The sequence below is a fragment of the Onychomys torridus genome, unplaced genomic scaffold (genome assembly GCF_903995425.1).
Source record: "Onychomys torridus unplaced genomic scaffold, mOncTor1.1, whole genome shotgun sequence".
Lineage (NCBI taxonomy): Eukaryota > Metazoa > Chordata > Mammalia > Rodentia > Cricetidae > Onychomys > Onychomys torridus.
Window position 1 is genome coordinate 314,585 of NW_023411260.1, and position 16,533 is coordinate 331,117.

The window sequence follows — 16,533 nt, forward strand, 5'->3', positions numbered from 1 at the left end:
CATCAGGTTCCAAGGAGGTTATTTTAGAATCATAAATATGTGCTTTGGGAATGGGCCTGCTTCTAGAGTTTAGATGTCCTATAATTATTTTTTTTATGTTCTCCTTTATTTATTTAGTTTTTTAAAGGTCAGTGATAAGCTACAAAAATCAAAAGGAACACAGAGATATTAAAAAAATGTCTAAAAGAAAATATTAAGTCTGTTTCAACTGGGTTAAAGGGAACTAGGGAATGGGCTGGTGGCCAGGCTGTGTGTGTGTGTGAGTGTGTGTGTGTGTGTGTGTGTGTGTGTGTGTGTGGTGGGGACTCCATTTTCTGCTGAGGGCTTGGAAGATCTGTTTTTAATGAGGAAATTTGTTTCCTGTTACATTGTACTTTGTTTTAACTTAATGATATGATTCTAAAACAGTGTTTCTAACCTGGTAAGAAGAATAGAAAAGCCAGACACTTAAAAGATTGATATTCTCAAAGAAGTATTTTCTAGATTTCTTTAATATAAATCCAAGTTTGGGCGAATTGAGTTTGCTAAAGGAGGCAGAAGATAATTGCTCATAGGTGGCTTGTTGTCTAAGCAGCTTGGTGACACTGTATTTTTTCCTCCTTCCTGGAAGGATCCTGGCTTGTTTGGTTTATTGTGAGAAACTCTGCTCTGTGTAAACTATTCATCCAGTAATGAAATGAGTGACTCTGTGGCATCTTGTAGGCATCCACTCGTGCTTCTGCAGGGAAATATCTTGATAATAATGGTAATGTACTAAAATATTTCCTAGGGATGTCTGATTTAAAAAAAATAGTTTATAATCTAAATACAATCTACAATGTGCAGCTTTTTTTTTTTTTTTTTTTTTTAAAGAATGCTAACTGTAGCTGGGAATGGTGACATGTACCTAAAACCTCAGCATTCAGAAGGCTAAAGCAAGTTCAAGACTAGCCTGGGAATAAATAAATAATACTGATTAATAAAAATAAAGTATGAGCTACAATGTAACAATATTTCCAAATGGTTTTCTTTAGTCATTCTCTTGAGAGGGACCATACTCCAGTCTCCAAATAGTGTACGTATAGTAGAAATCTCAGGTAGGAGCTTTACTGTATGAAGATTTATAGCAATGGTTATCATTTAGATGTAACTTTTCCAAAAGTGCTCAGAGTGGTCCATTCTTCATGGAAGCTTTTTAAAATTGCACCAAATATGAGGACACAGTGGTGCAGGTCTATAATCTCAGCTCTGAGAGACAGAGACCTGAGGTTTCTGGAGCTTGCCATCCAGCCAGTTTAAGATGAAATAGAGATCTCCAGATTCAGCCAGAGACCCTATCTCAAAATAAATAAATATATAGATAAATAGGTAAATAAAGTGGAGAATGAGTAAAAAAGACACCTGATTTCAACCTCTGGCCTCTGTAGGCACACACATACAGATGTACACCATCCACCTCAACACACATATGTACACACATGAACACCCCACCCCCCATACACATGAATGTTAAACAATGAGAAATGTTTACAGGGTTTGCATTTGCTTTTGCAAATATAATAGATAGAAGAGGAGGAAAGGACCCTTGGTGCATGGACCCCCAAATCTTTTTTTTTTTTTTTTAAGATTTATTATGTATATAGTGTTCTGCCTGCACTCCAGAAGAGGGCACTTAGATCTCATTACAGATAGTTGTGAGCCACCATGTGGTTGCTGGGAATTGAACTCAGGACCTGGTAGAGCAGCCAGTGCTCTTAACTCCTGAGCCATCTCTCCAGCCCGGGTCCCAACTCTGTTTGTCTAAACTGCTGAGGGGTCATGGCTGACTCATTCTTTGATGAAATTCAAATGGGAAGTGCAATCGGAACACAAATAATCATGGTTCCAAACAAATGGGCACTTGAATCATTTAAAAACTTTTACAAGTTAATTTTGAAAGAAATACAGCTGTACTATTATCAAGTATATAGAGTAAATTGAATTAGCTGTCAACAAGTATTATCAAATTTTATTTGCTGATGATGACGTAAGTTTCTGTTGAAATGTTAGGCGTGTCTTGACCTTTCAATTACATTACAAGTTTCAGTTATTTTTATCTTAAATTTGCATGTATATGGGCTTTTAACATTCTGGTGACTTCTTGATCTGGAGCACATGTCACAGGACAAGAACAAAGAGAGGAGGTTCTGCTTGGAATCCTGAAGTGATGTGTATTCAGGGACATATAGGTGGTTAAGGGTACAATCTTTCATTTATTTATCTGCCTGTTTATTTATTGTGTGTGTTCTCATGTGCATGTGTATGTATTTGTATGTGAGTGTGTGCAAACACATGTGTGTGCCCAAGGAGGCCAGAGGTTGATGTTGGGGTTCTTCTTAATTTGATTCCATTTTATTACTCTCTCTCCCTCTCTCTCTCTCTCTGAACTCTTTGAAAAATTTATTTTTGATTATATCCTCCCCAGTTGGCCTCACCATATGTTTTGGGACAAAAATCTCACTGGTCCTGAGCTCACTGCTTAGCTGGATTATCTGCCCAAAACCCCAGGGATTGTCCCTGTCTCCATCTCTCTAACTCCTAAATGCACAACCGTGAAAGCTCCCCAGTACTCCTATGAGCAGCCTGAGTTCATTTGGTGACTGTAAAACTAAGAAATCACTGGTTAGCCCATCAGCAGCCCACACGCTGACAGCCTGCTCGGCTTACTGGAGTTTTTATAATACCCAGGGAGATGAAGGAAATCAAATCAGGTCTTAAACTGTTGAGAAGAACAACGTAACTAACACTGAATGTCTTTCCTAAAACCTGGTTGTTACCAGAAGAAAAGTAGCAGGTTGCTAAGGGAGGAAAGCCTTGGGCTAGTGACAGCTCCTGTGGCTGTGAGTGTGAAAGTGTATCAAGTCTGTCCTGAGCACCCCACAGGCCCTCTGAACCAGGCTACATCAGGGAGGAAGACGGGACAGGGGAAGACAGATGATCTGTAATGAGTGAGAGCAACTGGCTGAATGGAAAGATTACTTTTATCTTCGCTACTGAGGCTCTGTATTCTGCCAAGTATATTTATGCTCCTTGGCAAAGACCAGATTTTAATTTCTTGGCAAAACATGCACCCAGACGGCATTTCTACAAGACCCAGTAAAAGATTCTTTTTTGTACATACTCATTTCACTGGGTCTTAAAAGATACAGTGGGGGATTTAAAGATAGACTTCCTAAAACTTCAGAGAAGAATTCTTCACAAAAGACCAGGGCGAGGCAGCTACCAGGAAGCGGCTTCTTTGCTGAGCAGTTCAGCCTGGGTCTGCGCCTAGGATTCCTGTTGATTCTGAGACACAGACTGAGTCATGATTCCACTTAAAAGTGTGTGAGGCTTTCCAAACCCCTTTGGGTTCTTCATAAATTTGGACTTATGATGGGCTCCTCTTATCCTTGTTTCTGTCTGGGGTGAAGGTGGTAGTGTCATTTCAACCCTGTGAGGTCACAGAAAGCACAGGGGTGATCGATTAGGGAAGGTGTTAAATGTCACTCAGGCAGAGTTCCCTACGGAATCCAGGCCAGGGATCCAGGCATAAGTGAGCCCCTGGCATGCAGCACCAAACAAAACTGACAGAAATAAAACTCTGGTTCCTGAAACTACTGCTTTCTCTTTTGAGAATGTGCTTCGACATGGAAAAATGGTTCATACTGTCAAACGTGCTGCCAGGAGACTTAGGAAGGGCAGTCACTATGATGTCCAGGTCATGGAAATTGGTGGCCAGGGCCTCTGGACACAACCATTCTGTTAGAAAGGAGAAGCAGCACCAAGCTAAGGTCCCTCCCCCCTTTGGAGCTCCCTGGGATTACATGTGACAGTCAGTCTTCTGTGGGATGTAAATATCCCTTAATTCAGATTCTGCTACTGTTAACAAGGGTTTATATTTTCATGGTGTAAACTCCACTTTCATAAGAGAAAGGATTCTATACTTGGCTAGACCAACCATGCTCTTCTGAAGCAGAACAAGAGTGGTGAACTTGTGGCCTGTACCACTCTGTTGTTTAGTTAAAACAATCTCCAGGGAAGATACTGTTCACTGGTCTTGGCATTCCTGTAAGCTCCCGGGGGCCTGGAGAGATGGCTCCACAGTTAAGAGCACTTGCTGCTCTTGTAGAGGACCTGAGCTTAGTTCCCCAAACCTACATCAAGCAGCTTAGAACTACTTGAAACTCCGGCTCCAGAGAATGTGATGCCCCATCTGGCCTCCACAGGCATCCCTATACACATGCCTATCTCTATACATGTGTGTACACATACAATCACGATGGTGATGGTGGTGGTGGTAGTGGTGATAAAGTAAAATAAATTCTATAAGCTTTTAGAATAGACTGTTCTAGGCAACTGTTACCCAGGAGGCTTCACAGGGATGGAAAGGTGTGTCCTGGCACCCAAGTGTAGGAATTTAGGAAGCAAAGGCCCATGGGAATTTTCCTTCACCTATGACCTTTGTACCTCCCTGGATATTTTTTGGTGGGCAGAAGTGACACTCTCCCCCACTGATGTCCCAATGCCTGGAATTTTTGAAAGTGTCATTTTACATGTCAAGTCAAATGTTGTAGATAAGATTAAACTAAACATATTGAACTAGAAAGATTATCCTGAATAATCCAGGTGGGCCCAGTGGGATTGCAGAGGTCTGTATGGGAGAGACACTGGAGGGGTGCAGCAGGGGAGGCTGGGGTGATGCATCTGCTCATGCAGGAGTTCAGGCAGTTTTCAGGGGGCAGAAGAAGCGAGGCGGTGGCTCCCCTGCAGCCTGCTGGACACAGACCTGCCAGCCCAATTTAGACTTCTGCTCCACAGCCCTAGAACATCTGCTTGCGTGTTTTAAGGTCTTAAACTTGTGGTAATTTTTTTTTTTTTACAGCAGCAACAGGAAGCTGATACAATACTCACCTTACTGGTCTCTCTTTCCGATGACTAGTTATTTTTCTGCTTTTGGTTCTCAGTGGGGCAAAGACAGCCTCCATAGAGCACCTAGTGTGACTTGTTGCTGGTGTAAATTTGAACTCAACTCCATTGGTTCCAGCTCAAAATTTCAGATAAAGATTCTGCCCAGGTCAGCTTAGGTCAGGGTTTTCCCCATGTGCTGGAAAAAGGGAAAAGAAAAACCAAACAGGATGTCAGGTCACATGGCAGTATGTTTCCCAGCTTGCGCATATGTGCATTTGCATATCAACATTAGCATCTTCTTTGGTCCTTGTCTTTCTCTCTCTCTTTTTTTATTTTTTTCTTCAGAGCTGAGGACTGAACCCAGGGCTTCGCACTTGCTAGGCAAGTTCTCTATCGCTGAGCTAAATCCCCAACCTCTTGTCCTTCTCTAGAAGTACTCTCTAGAAATTACTGGAGTAACTGTGTGCCACTTATTACAAATGCTTGTGTGAGACTTGTGCCTTTTTCTAGACTAAAGACAACTGTGCTGTGGTTTGGCACTATGAGCCAGGTGTTAAAGGCTTGACCTCTCACAGTGGGGCTATTGGGAAGGTGGGAACCTTAAGTGGATTGGGGCTGTGCCCTTCAAGCAGGCATCAGGGTCCCAGCTCTTTCTGTGTCTTCCATCACAGGTCCCAGTGACCATGGACTAGACCTCTGAAATCTTTTGTGTTTGAAGTTGCTTGGTCATGGTGACAGGTCACTGGGCCATGCTATACCTGAGACTTCTTTGTATTTAAAGATGGTTTTCCGGGCTTCAGAATGATTAGAAGCCTAATATTTTTACTTTGTTGTTTCTGACTAACTCTTCTAAGACAGAACATAGGACATGCAGCTTGTAGCTACCTGGAGTTTGCTCTGTTTTATCACAGGTCCCAGTCAGGTGCCAGGCCCTATGCCCAAAGTCTCTGCCCATGAGAAATTTACATTTTAGCAAAGAAAGCTATGTTCTAAAAAATTCCAGATAAATGAGATCTGATAATAACTTGTTTGTGTTTTCTGTTTAAGAAGTCATTGTTCTCTTTATTCAAAAATTAACAGTCACCAATCTCGCCAGATAGATTCCCAATTTGAAGCCACATTTACCGTCATGTGGTATTTATAAATTCATAGTGGTTCTTTAGAACAGAGTTCTCTGTTTTATCTCCTGGGTAAGGTTCAAGAGACCTAAGAGCAACAAGTCGGGGCTTCTTCCAGCAAGCCTGCATTAGAAAGAAATGTTTACTAACTGGGCAAAGTAGCCTGTAAATGGAGCATTCCTGTGTGCTGAGCAGGCAGCATGCTCGACACATCACACTGAGAAAGATCTGGACTGTGGGGCTGCAGAACCTCTTAGCCACATTGTTAGTTAATTCTCCTTCCGTATAGCAGTTTGCTTGTTAGAACACACAGCCTAGGCAATCGACAGCAGCTCACTTATCAAATCAGCGAAGGGCAACATTTTTCACTGTTATCCTCCAGGAGATACAAACTGGTATCAGAAAAGGACCTCAAATACAAACGGCTTGGAGATGGCTTTCCCCCGCCAGCTGCTAGTGTAATGGCGAAGATAATCTGAAATCTATGTTTGGTACAATCTGCAGTGTTATGGCTTACATCAGGTTTAAGTCAATGAGCAAATAAGTGAATGTTAGGTCAAGGGGAAATATGGAATGAACCAGAGGTGGGTAACAGATGCTGCTCTGGACTTTGTTATCTGGCTGGCTTCTTCAGAAGAACAGGAAGTGTCTTTGCTCAGTTGCAGCACACGCTGTCCTGGGCAAACACGCAAGGTTCTGGCACTATGCTGTCCAGGGGTCTCGGATTAGGGAATGTTGCTGAAGCCATTACTGTGTGGCCTCTTCTTCAAAGATGTTCACCTTAGCAATACTGAACATCACATGCCACATTTCTGTCTCTATCCCTCTGTGTGTCTCTGTCTCTGTGTCTCCATCTCTCTCCACACACACACACACACACACACACACACACACACACACACACACACATTTAGTCAATTTTCTTACCATAGCAAGATTTATGTAGTTTTTGCCTGGCTGTATCTTGTTTATCAATAATAAGACTTAATACATTATTGGTTATTTAACTCTGAAAGTGCCTCTCAGTTAAAAAGTCAGAAGATTATAAGGTAGCAGTGCCAACTGTTTAGAACTGATGAACACCAACCATGTGTTTTGTTGGCTTCAGGTTTCTTCTAAGAAATGAAAATTGTAGATAATGTTCCTTTGGTGTCTCCCTCATTTCCAGGGACAACTACCATCAAGAAGTTGCTGGGCTTCCTTCCTTATGTGTACCTGCCTTCTAAGATGTCTTCCCCACTCACAGTTAATATGTTAAAAATGCATATGAGTGTCAGTTTATTCTACAAATCCATCTGAGACTTATATTTTACTTGACACTGTGTGGAGGACCTTTCCACAGCAAGGCATTCTATTTAGTTCATCATTCATTTTCATTTTCCCTGGTGTTCGAACTGTGTCTGATAAAACAAGGTGTGTTTTGGATTTGTGTTTTCCTGATTATAATGAGGTTGATCCTAACTTTATACTGTTTTGTTGGTCATTTCATATCAGACTCTCTGCAAATTGTCTGGTTGGCTCTCCATTCATTTTCCCTTTGTGTCATTTGTGTTTTCAATAAAAAGATTTATGGACATCCTTTTTATGATTTTGTTACTATTCTTTCTTCGGCTACATGGATGACAAGCATCTTAAAAATAACGAACAGTTTATCTTTCAACAGTTCTCATGGTGCTCTGTTGCGTAGAAGCACAGCATTTTGATGCATTGGAGCATATTGCTCATTTTATGTAGTAAGATGTACATATAACCTTTACCACTAGTAAAATCCAGTTATCCACAATGTTGCGCAACCACCACCTTTGTCTAGTTACACAACATTTCATCATTCGGAAAGGGAACACATATGCATTAAGCAATTCCTCCCTCTCTACCCCACCAGGCTCCAAAAACATGAATCTCTTAATTTGCTGGTTCTTAGTATTTTATAAATGGAATTATGTGACATGCGACTTTCTTGGTGTTTCACAGATGGAATCATGTGACATGTGACCTTATGTGCCCCACTCCTTTCACCTAACATGTTTTCCTGTGTTTGTCCCATTGTACCATACATTAGTACTTCATTCCTTAGGACATGATTATTAGTCATGGTTTCTGACATTTCACTCCAGGGTCAGTTAGCCTCCTTGCTTTGGGCCTGTGGTAAGGCATGGTGTGGCAAAGCTACTTGGGTCACAGAGGCTGGGGAGCAGAGACAGCAAGAAGAGGCCTGAGTCCTAATGCACCCTCCAAGGGCAGGTCTCCAGTGGTCTGCTTTCTCCAACCAGGCCCCACCTCCTAAGGTTTTTCAAACCTCCCAAGATATCACCACCAGATGGGGACCAACATAAGCTCATGGGAAACATTTCATCTTCCCACAGGAGTATTCCACCCTGGCCCCCCAAAGCTGATATCCATTTCACAGAGCAGAATAATTCCATGTACCTCTAAGAGCTGGTGTGGGATATCCTGTAGCTGTAAATATATGTTGTTATGATTGATTGATAAATAAAATGCTGATTGGCCAGTAGCCAGGCAGGAAGGCTAGTGTAGGTGGGACAAGGAAGAGGAGAATTCTGGGAGGTGGAGGGCTGAGGCAGAGAGACATTGCCATAAAAAGTGAGATGTAAAGTACCGGTAAGCCATGAGTCATGTGGCAACTTATAGACTAATAGATATGGGTTAATTTAAGATATAAGAACTAGATAGCAAGAAGCCTGAGCCATTAGGCCAAACAGTTTAAATAATATAAGTGTCTGTGTGTTTATTTTATAAGTGGGCTGCGGGACCGCGGGGGCTTGGTGGGACCCAGAGAGAAACTCTCTGGCTACAAAGACCTCCCTACCACAGTCTTCACAGTTACAGCATTGTTCAAAAGTTAAATCTGAGGTTCTTATCTGTGAGCCTCTACACAGGCTAACAAGGCAGACATTTCCAATCACAGTGTAAGATGTGGGGACATGGAGAGTAGACATGGGGCAGAAGAAGAAATACTGAGATCCAGCTGGGCCAACATTAAACATTGCCCTTCAGGATGAGTGGCATCATTGTGTGAGTTCCAAGGGATCTACCTACTCATGCAGCCCAGCCCCCACAGCCTTCATGACTGCCTTCATGGTCCCCTCACAGCCTACATAGGCCTAAGCCGGCTCTGCCTGTTCTCTGCATCTTTTCTCAACAGATCGTCTATATTCCTGGCATCTCTAACTTGTTGGGGTCTCCATGGCATTTCTTTTTTACTTCGTTCTCAGGTCTTCATGCTCTGCCTTTCGGGGAATCCCTTAGGCATCTCACCCTCATAGACCGTTGGGCTTCCTGGTTCTTTCTTTGGCATCTGAGTGAAAGCCTCCATGATTCCATATCTTTTGCCTTCTATATCCAAGCAAAACCAGCATTACATGGCTAACACCAGTGTCTGCCACCAGCCTTACCAGTAGTCAGGATCCCTGCGATCAGAGGGACCTTTGAGGTTCTAGATGACTGAACACGAGGAAACATTTTTGTAGGTAGTCCTGTGTGAGCAAGGCGTCCCAAAGCACTCGTCTTAAAAGTGCTCCCCAGTTGGGCGGTGGTGGTGCACGCCTTTAATCCCAGCACTCAGGAGGCAGAGGCAGGAGGATCTCTGTGAGTTCGAGGCCAGCCTGGTCTCCAAAGTGAGTTCTAGGAAAGGCGCAAAGCTACACAAAGAAACCCTGTCTTGGAAAACCAAAAGAAAAAAAAAGCACACCCCCAAAGCTAAGGCTTAAAAGTGATTTAAAATCTGGCCAATTCTGAAGTACCCTCAAGACATCTTTCTACTGTCAGAATGCAAAGTGCTCTGCTTGTTTTAATGCCCCTAATCTCTTTGACAGCCACACTTCCCTTGGCCCTAGCTCTGGTTTTCATTGTGGATCAGAGGCAAGCATTTGGGATCTTTCTGTTCTCTATGCTCCCACTTCCTTCTGTACAGCTGACTAAAAGTGAGGTAGCAAACCCCAAGCCACAGCCTGCCTTCTGAGTGAACTGGAAATCTCTTCCTCCAGATTAATTTTTTCATCACCTTTCAGTTCAACCTGCTAGAGTTCCAGTGCATGAACAAAATGTAGATAAGTTATTTGCCAGAGTGTTACATGAACGGCTTCCAGTCTATTCCCAGGTGTCCTGGTTCCCATCTGAAAACTCATATAAATGGAATTCTCTGCCCACATGCCTATCAGCATTCTGGTCTTATACTTCAATCCTTTCTGTAGTTGAATGATATTAGGGTTGTGTGTATATAGCATGTTTTTTTAATTTGCCCATCACGTGGCAGACATTTAGATTATTTCAGTGTGTTGCTTATTGTAAATAGTGTTTCTATGAACATTGCCACATAGGCATCTGTTTTAGTTCCTGTTTTTAATTCTTGGGAGTAGGTACATAAATGGAAATGCTGGGTCACGTGTAATTCTGTTCAGTGTGGTGAGGACTCTATTCTGCAGTATCTATACTAATAAATTAATTTTGCTTTATATCTTCCTTTCCAGTTCCCCCAAATGCTTACAAGAGGGACTTAAAGCCAGACACTTAACTTTCAGTGCAAACTGCAGGACACTGGTCCAAAGCTACATGTCCACGGAGAGAACTTACAGTCTGGACTGTGAAAAACTTCCTGCTCTGCTTACTCAGCATCACTTAGACTTAAGTGGGTGTGGAACCATTGAAAAACTTACTTAGTTTTTCACAGTTTCATATATATATATAATGTACTTTGACCATATTCTTCCATTATCTTCTCTTCTCCCCTTTCCCTTGCCACAGAACCCCGGCCCCTTCCTACTTTCATGCTGTGTGTGTGTGTGTGTGTGTGTGTGTGTGTGTGTGTGTGTGTGTGTGTGGTGTTTATATGTGATTTGAATTCTTTTGTGTGTGTGTGGATGGGTGAACAAGCATGTGCATGTACATATGGAAGCCACATATTGACACTGATGTCTTCTACAATCACTCTCCACCTCATTTTTTGAGTCAGGCCTCTCACTGAACCTGGAGCACATCAGTTTGTCTGGGCTGGCTAACGAGCTCCAGGGACCCACTGTCTCTACCTCCCCAGCATTGGCATATCAGACACAAACCCCATGCCCACTTTTTATGTGTGTCTTGGAGATCTGAACTCAGGTCCTCACACTTCTGTGGCGGGCACTTGACTGAATCATCTCCTAGCCACCGTGTTGTGTTCTTATCAACAATATCTGAAGGGTGGATTCTGCCACCCTTGCTGACGTCTACTTCCCGTTAAGCTATGACTATAGTTATGTTAGTGGGTATAGCGTTGGTAACTTGTGTGGCTTTTAAATTTGCACTTAATAAAAGCTGATGACTTTTAGCAATTTTTTTAGGTCCTTCTTGGCCACTTAATATCTTTTTTAGAGAAACATCTGTTCAAATACTTTCCATTTAATAAGTGAGTTGTCTTTCTGTTGGGTTGTAAGTTCTCTAGATGCTAAGAGCTTCAAATATGTAATTTGTGAATATCTCTCTGAGTTTATATGCTTGCTTTTAAAATTTATTATAATTTTCTGATGCACAAAACATTTAAAATTCTGATGAAGCTTACTATATATATATTTTTTATTTTATTTGTGCTTTGGATGTTTTATCTAAGAAGCTATTTCCAATTCAAGATTATGAAGACTGATCTCTATTTTCCCCCTAAGAGTATTATGGTTTTAGCTCTTATATTTAGATCTTTTATTAGCTTCAGTTAATCTTATGTAATTATAATTTCTCATTGATTTGTAGAAATTCTCTGTGTTTTAAATACTAATGTTTGGCTGCAAGAATGGTAGAAATATTTCGGAATTCATGACTGTCTTTTTACTTTATGCATGGCATTTTTATTGTGACAAGCATTACATTTTTATGTATAAAAATCACCCATGTGTGTTTTTTGGTTCTGTTTAAAAAATTTTTCTCATCTGAGCTTGTAAGATTATTTGCCCACACTTTTCTGTTTTCTTCGCCTGTGTCTATATGACTTACCTGGAAATTACTTTCATATATGGTCAAGTACAGATCTAATTACTGTTTCCTGCATAGACAACTAAGTTTCAATGGTGTTTATTAGCTTTTCCCTCCTAATCTGCAAAACTACTTCTGTCCTCTACCAAGTTCCTGACATAATAGTCGTGTCTCAGGATCTGGCTGTTTATATCTTTCCTAGAATCATTCTAATTAGCACAGATTCATTGTAAATCTTATTAAGATTCATAGTAAGCCTGGTGTGTCAAGGTCAACCTCCTAATTCTTCAAACTTGCATGGTAGGTGGAGTAATGTCCCCATGTAAGGGTGAGTACCTGAGTCCTACATTTTTAGTTTACATGGTAAAAGGCACTTGTAGAATTAATCCCCGATGGTAGGTGGAGAGAAAACTCTGAATTATCCAGGTAGACTCGGTGATGATCAGTGGGAAATGGGGTCAGAGCCAGAGAAGGTGGTGTCAAGATGGAAGTGGAGATAAGAGAGACTCGGCTTTGGCCTGAGGAATGCTGGCAGCTTCTGGAAAAAGAGGGAATTCTGGGGAAACATAGCTAAACTGTAACTCAGCCAAGTACCTTATGTGCATCAATCATATCATCTTGACAGAAACAGTCTAATAGGATGTAATTTGAAGGATATTTCTTTTGTTCACTATTGGGTGCCATGTATTTCTGAGTCCTTCATCACTAACAATGGAACTTTTTTCCTTTTCTTATTAGTGTAAGGTAGCAAATGTTTACTGCTCCATCAACACATGCAGCAGGCAATGGAGTCTTGAAGGAAGAGTGATTTTTAAAAAAATGTTTGTTCATGTGTGCGAACAATTATACACACTTTATGTGTGGTTTGACACTGCCATGGTCCTAAATCCTTTTTGCAAAATTATATGCTCTAAAAACTAAGCTGAAAGATCACTTGATTTTCATAGGACGTTCCCAAGGAAGTCTATGGAAGAACCCTTTTAGCCGTAAAGGCATTTCTGGAGATGGAATCCCTTGGTGAACGTGTTCAGTTACATTTAAGATGAACTATACAGTCAACAGTCAAAATGGTCTCTTCACACTCCAAATTCAGGCTCTCATGGCATGTGCTCACTGACTTGGTTACTTTTGTGTTTAATTTTTAGCAACGTTAGAAGCCCACAATGGTCCTGATGGAGGACTGCTCACTCCAGACTGCAGCTCAGGGGTCTAGCCTTCGCCTAGTGTGGCAAAGGCTGTGGGTTTACACCAAAATAACAAAACCCAAAGATTCATCACTTGAAATAGTCTGAATGAAAAATAAGACTTCTGGCTGGGCATTGGTGGCACATGCCTTTAGTCCTAGTACCCAGGAGGCAGAGGAAGGAGGATTTCTGTGAGTTTGAGGTTAGCATGGTCTGCAGAGCAAGTTCCAGGACAGCCAGGGCTGTTACATAGAAAAACCCTGTCTTAAACCCTCCTTTCCCCCAAAAAAAGAAAGAAAGAGAAGAAAGAGAAGATTGAAGATTTACATTGGAAGCCCACTAAAGGGCTTTGTATATAGTTTTTGGCCTGGATTTTTATTTATGTCACTATTTTGAGATCTTTATCTGATTTCTTAGGAAAGGCAAGCTTCAGAGTCTAACTCTAAACCCCAGTGCATTGCTCTTTGGCAGCAGAAATAAAATGCTTATCAGATGTCAGTTTTATTTTGCTTGGAGAAAAGTTCACAGAAAATGATGGGTTTAAATATAATGCCATTATTTCCAAAATATAGTTTATACTCCAATAAATCTTCCTGAAATTTATAGTTTTGCAACGGACCAAGCTAAGCTTCTTGTGTCGTCTTCTTCTAAGTTGAGATAGAGCAAGTTCAGGGATGAGGAGCTGACCAAGTCGGGCCTTGCTTGTTTTGCTTCCTGCTTTTTCTTAAAAGCTGACTGCTGTTTGTGAGATCCTCCATGGCAGAAAAGCAACTCGTCTGAAGCTGCTTTCTGTCTATATTAAATTTCCTTCTTAAGACTTGGGTCATAGTACCATTGTGCAGGCATTGATGAGATGCACATTTTATTAACACAATTAGCACTTCTGGATCTAGAGTTTGATGCAGGGCCGAGCTGCTTGTAATGAAGTTATTGATCAGTGTTACATTGGTTTTATTTTCATTGTGATCATAGTAAGAAGTCTGCCCCCCCCAAAGACTTGTAAATGGATACTGTATACTAGGACAGGGAAACTGAGGCACAGAGGGCTTCAGGGCCCTGGAAGGCAAGACTCACCGAACTGGAAGTAGAATTTCTCAGTTCCAGGCTGGCAGGTGTTCTAGTTTGAGTTTTCTTGTTGTGATAAAACTCTCGTAGGGGAGGAAAGGGTTGATTTGGCTTACCCTTCCAGGTCACAGTTGCTCATTGAGCAAAGTCAAGAAAGGAATCCAAGCCTCACTCACAGGCTCCAAGCCTAGCTAGCTTCATGTACAACTGATGACCAGCTGCCCAGGGAATGGTGTTGCCCACAAGGGGTTTTATATTCTTACATCAAATAACAATCAAGATGACCACCTACACCCCATAAATATGTCCACAGGCTGGTCTGATTTGGGCAATCTCTCTATTGAGACTCCTTTCTCGGGTGACTCTAGGCTGTGCCAAGTTGGCAGTTAATGCTAAGATGGCAAGGTCTCATCAACTGAGATGAGCAATTGTGCAGAGCCAGGATATGCTGGCTTGTCCACTGAGAAGCTGGTAATGACGGGAATCAATCGTGTCAGAAGCTGACGAGTTAGGAAGGAACTGGTTTCCAGGCATCAGAAAGGCCCCTACTCCTCTAGGTGCTGTAGAGTGGGGGTATTGCTCCTGTAAAACTATGTCATGAGGAAGAAAAAAAATTGCAAAATGAAAAAGAAAAGAAAAAACATAGAAGTCCATGCTGCTATTAACGGGTATCAAGAGCTTCATGGTGAAGGCTGTTTTGAGGGCCTCTCCCTTTGTATAACTGTACTGAAGCTTTCTTTCTCCTCCTCTCCCCTTAGCAAATGTGGCAATACTGCATTTTCCCAAGAACCTTTGGACTTGATTAAAAATTGAGGTAGTTTCTAAACTTAGCTGAAAATTGGATCCACTCATTTGTTAACTCAATAAATATTTATTGAAAGTCTATTATTTGAAACAGTGTATTAATTACAAACAAGAAAAGGTGTGCCATTAGGGAGTCTTTTATTTACTTGGAGAGAAAGATGATAAGTATGCACATACAGAGACATGTGCATAATGCCAGGTCCTAAGAATGAAAGGGACCATTAAAAAATAAACAGAATGGTGGTGGTGGTGAATATGGAATATTTATAGAGTTATTTTCTACTTTATGTAGGTCAAAAATATTCTCTATTGTGGCGACATTGAGTCAAGGCCTGAATGAAATGAGAGAAAGAAGAATGAGACCAGCTGGAGAAAAAGATATTGTTTGTGGGTGGTGTGGAGAGAAGTCGGTCCCGTCAGGGCATTTCTTATTGTGAACACAAATGTATTTTCTTTTTTCTTTTTTTTTTTTTTTTTTTTTTTTTGAGCTGAGGACCGAACCCAGGGCCTTGCGCTCTACCACTGAGCTAAATCCCCAACCCCACAAATGTATTTTCAGTGAGGTGTATCACCTCCAACTTCAGGGTCTCAGGGCTTCAGTCAGCCTCAATCTGCTAGATCTGCCGGTGACACCTGACAAAGCAGTTAGGCACATACAAACATGATGAGGTTGTTGTTGTTGTTGGAACCGCAGAAGCAGTGAAGGGTAAGGTTTTCCGCTCTTGCTCTGACCTTGTGGCAACTTTATTGACATACAAATAAAATCACATTTCAATACAAATAAAATATCACTATATCTCTAGAGTAAACATAACCCTCTATGCTCTCCAGCATAGATCTATGGTTGATGGGGAAGGTCATTGAAAAGATTTATTTGCTGGTTACATGGAAATTGTGGAAAGTTTAGTGGTAGCCACATTATGGAAAAAGTCTTATGTAAATTTACTTCAAAGAATAGTAAATCTCAGAGGGGCAGGGTGACTCAGTGGGCAAAGGTGCCTGCCGTCATGCCTGATGACTTAAATTTGATCTCTAGGACCTGTGTGGTCAAAAGAGAAAACCGGCTCCCACAAGCTCTTGCCTCACATCCACATGTGCACAGCCACACCCCACCAAGCACATGAGATAAATAGTTTTCAAGGGTTAATGAATCTTTACTCGGGAGATGGAATGCTGTGTGTTGGTAGAAGCTGAGCTGAGTAGTAAATACTATTAAAAGCAGCTACTCTGTGGTTAAGGAAGAGGAGGGTAGTTGGAATTTTCTTTGGACCTCTAACCAGCTCCCAAATAAAGGCACAGAGACTTATTATAAATTATGAATGCTTGGCCTTCACTTAGGCTGGTCTCACTAGTTCTTTAACCTTATTTAACCTGTTTCTGTTCATTTAGATTGTGCCTCAGGGCTTTTCCCTTTCTTTCATTCTGTAGGCCCTGCTTTCCTGCTTCCTCTGTGTCTGTCTGTCTGGTCCCTGTGGTCTTCTTTTCTTTCTTCCTTTTTT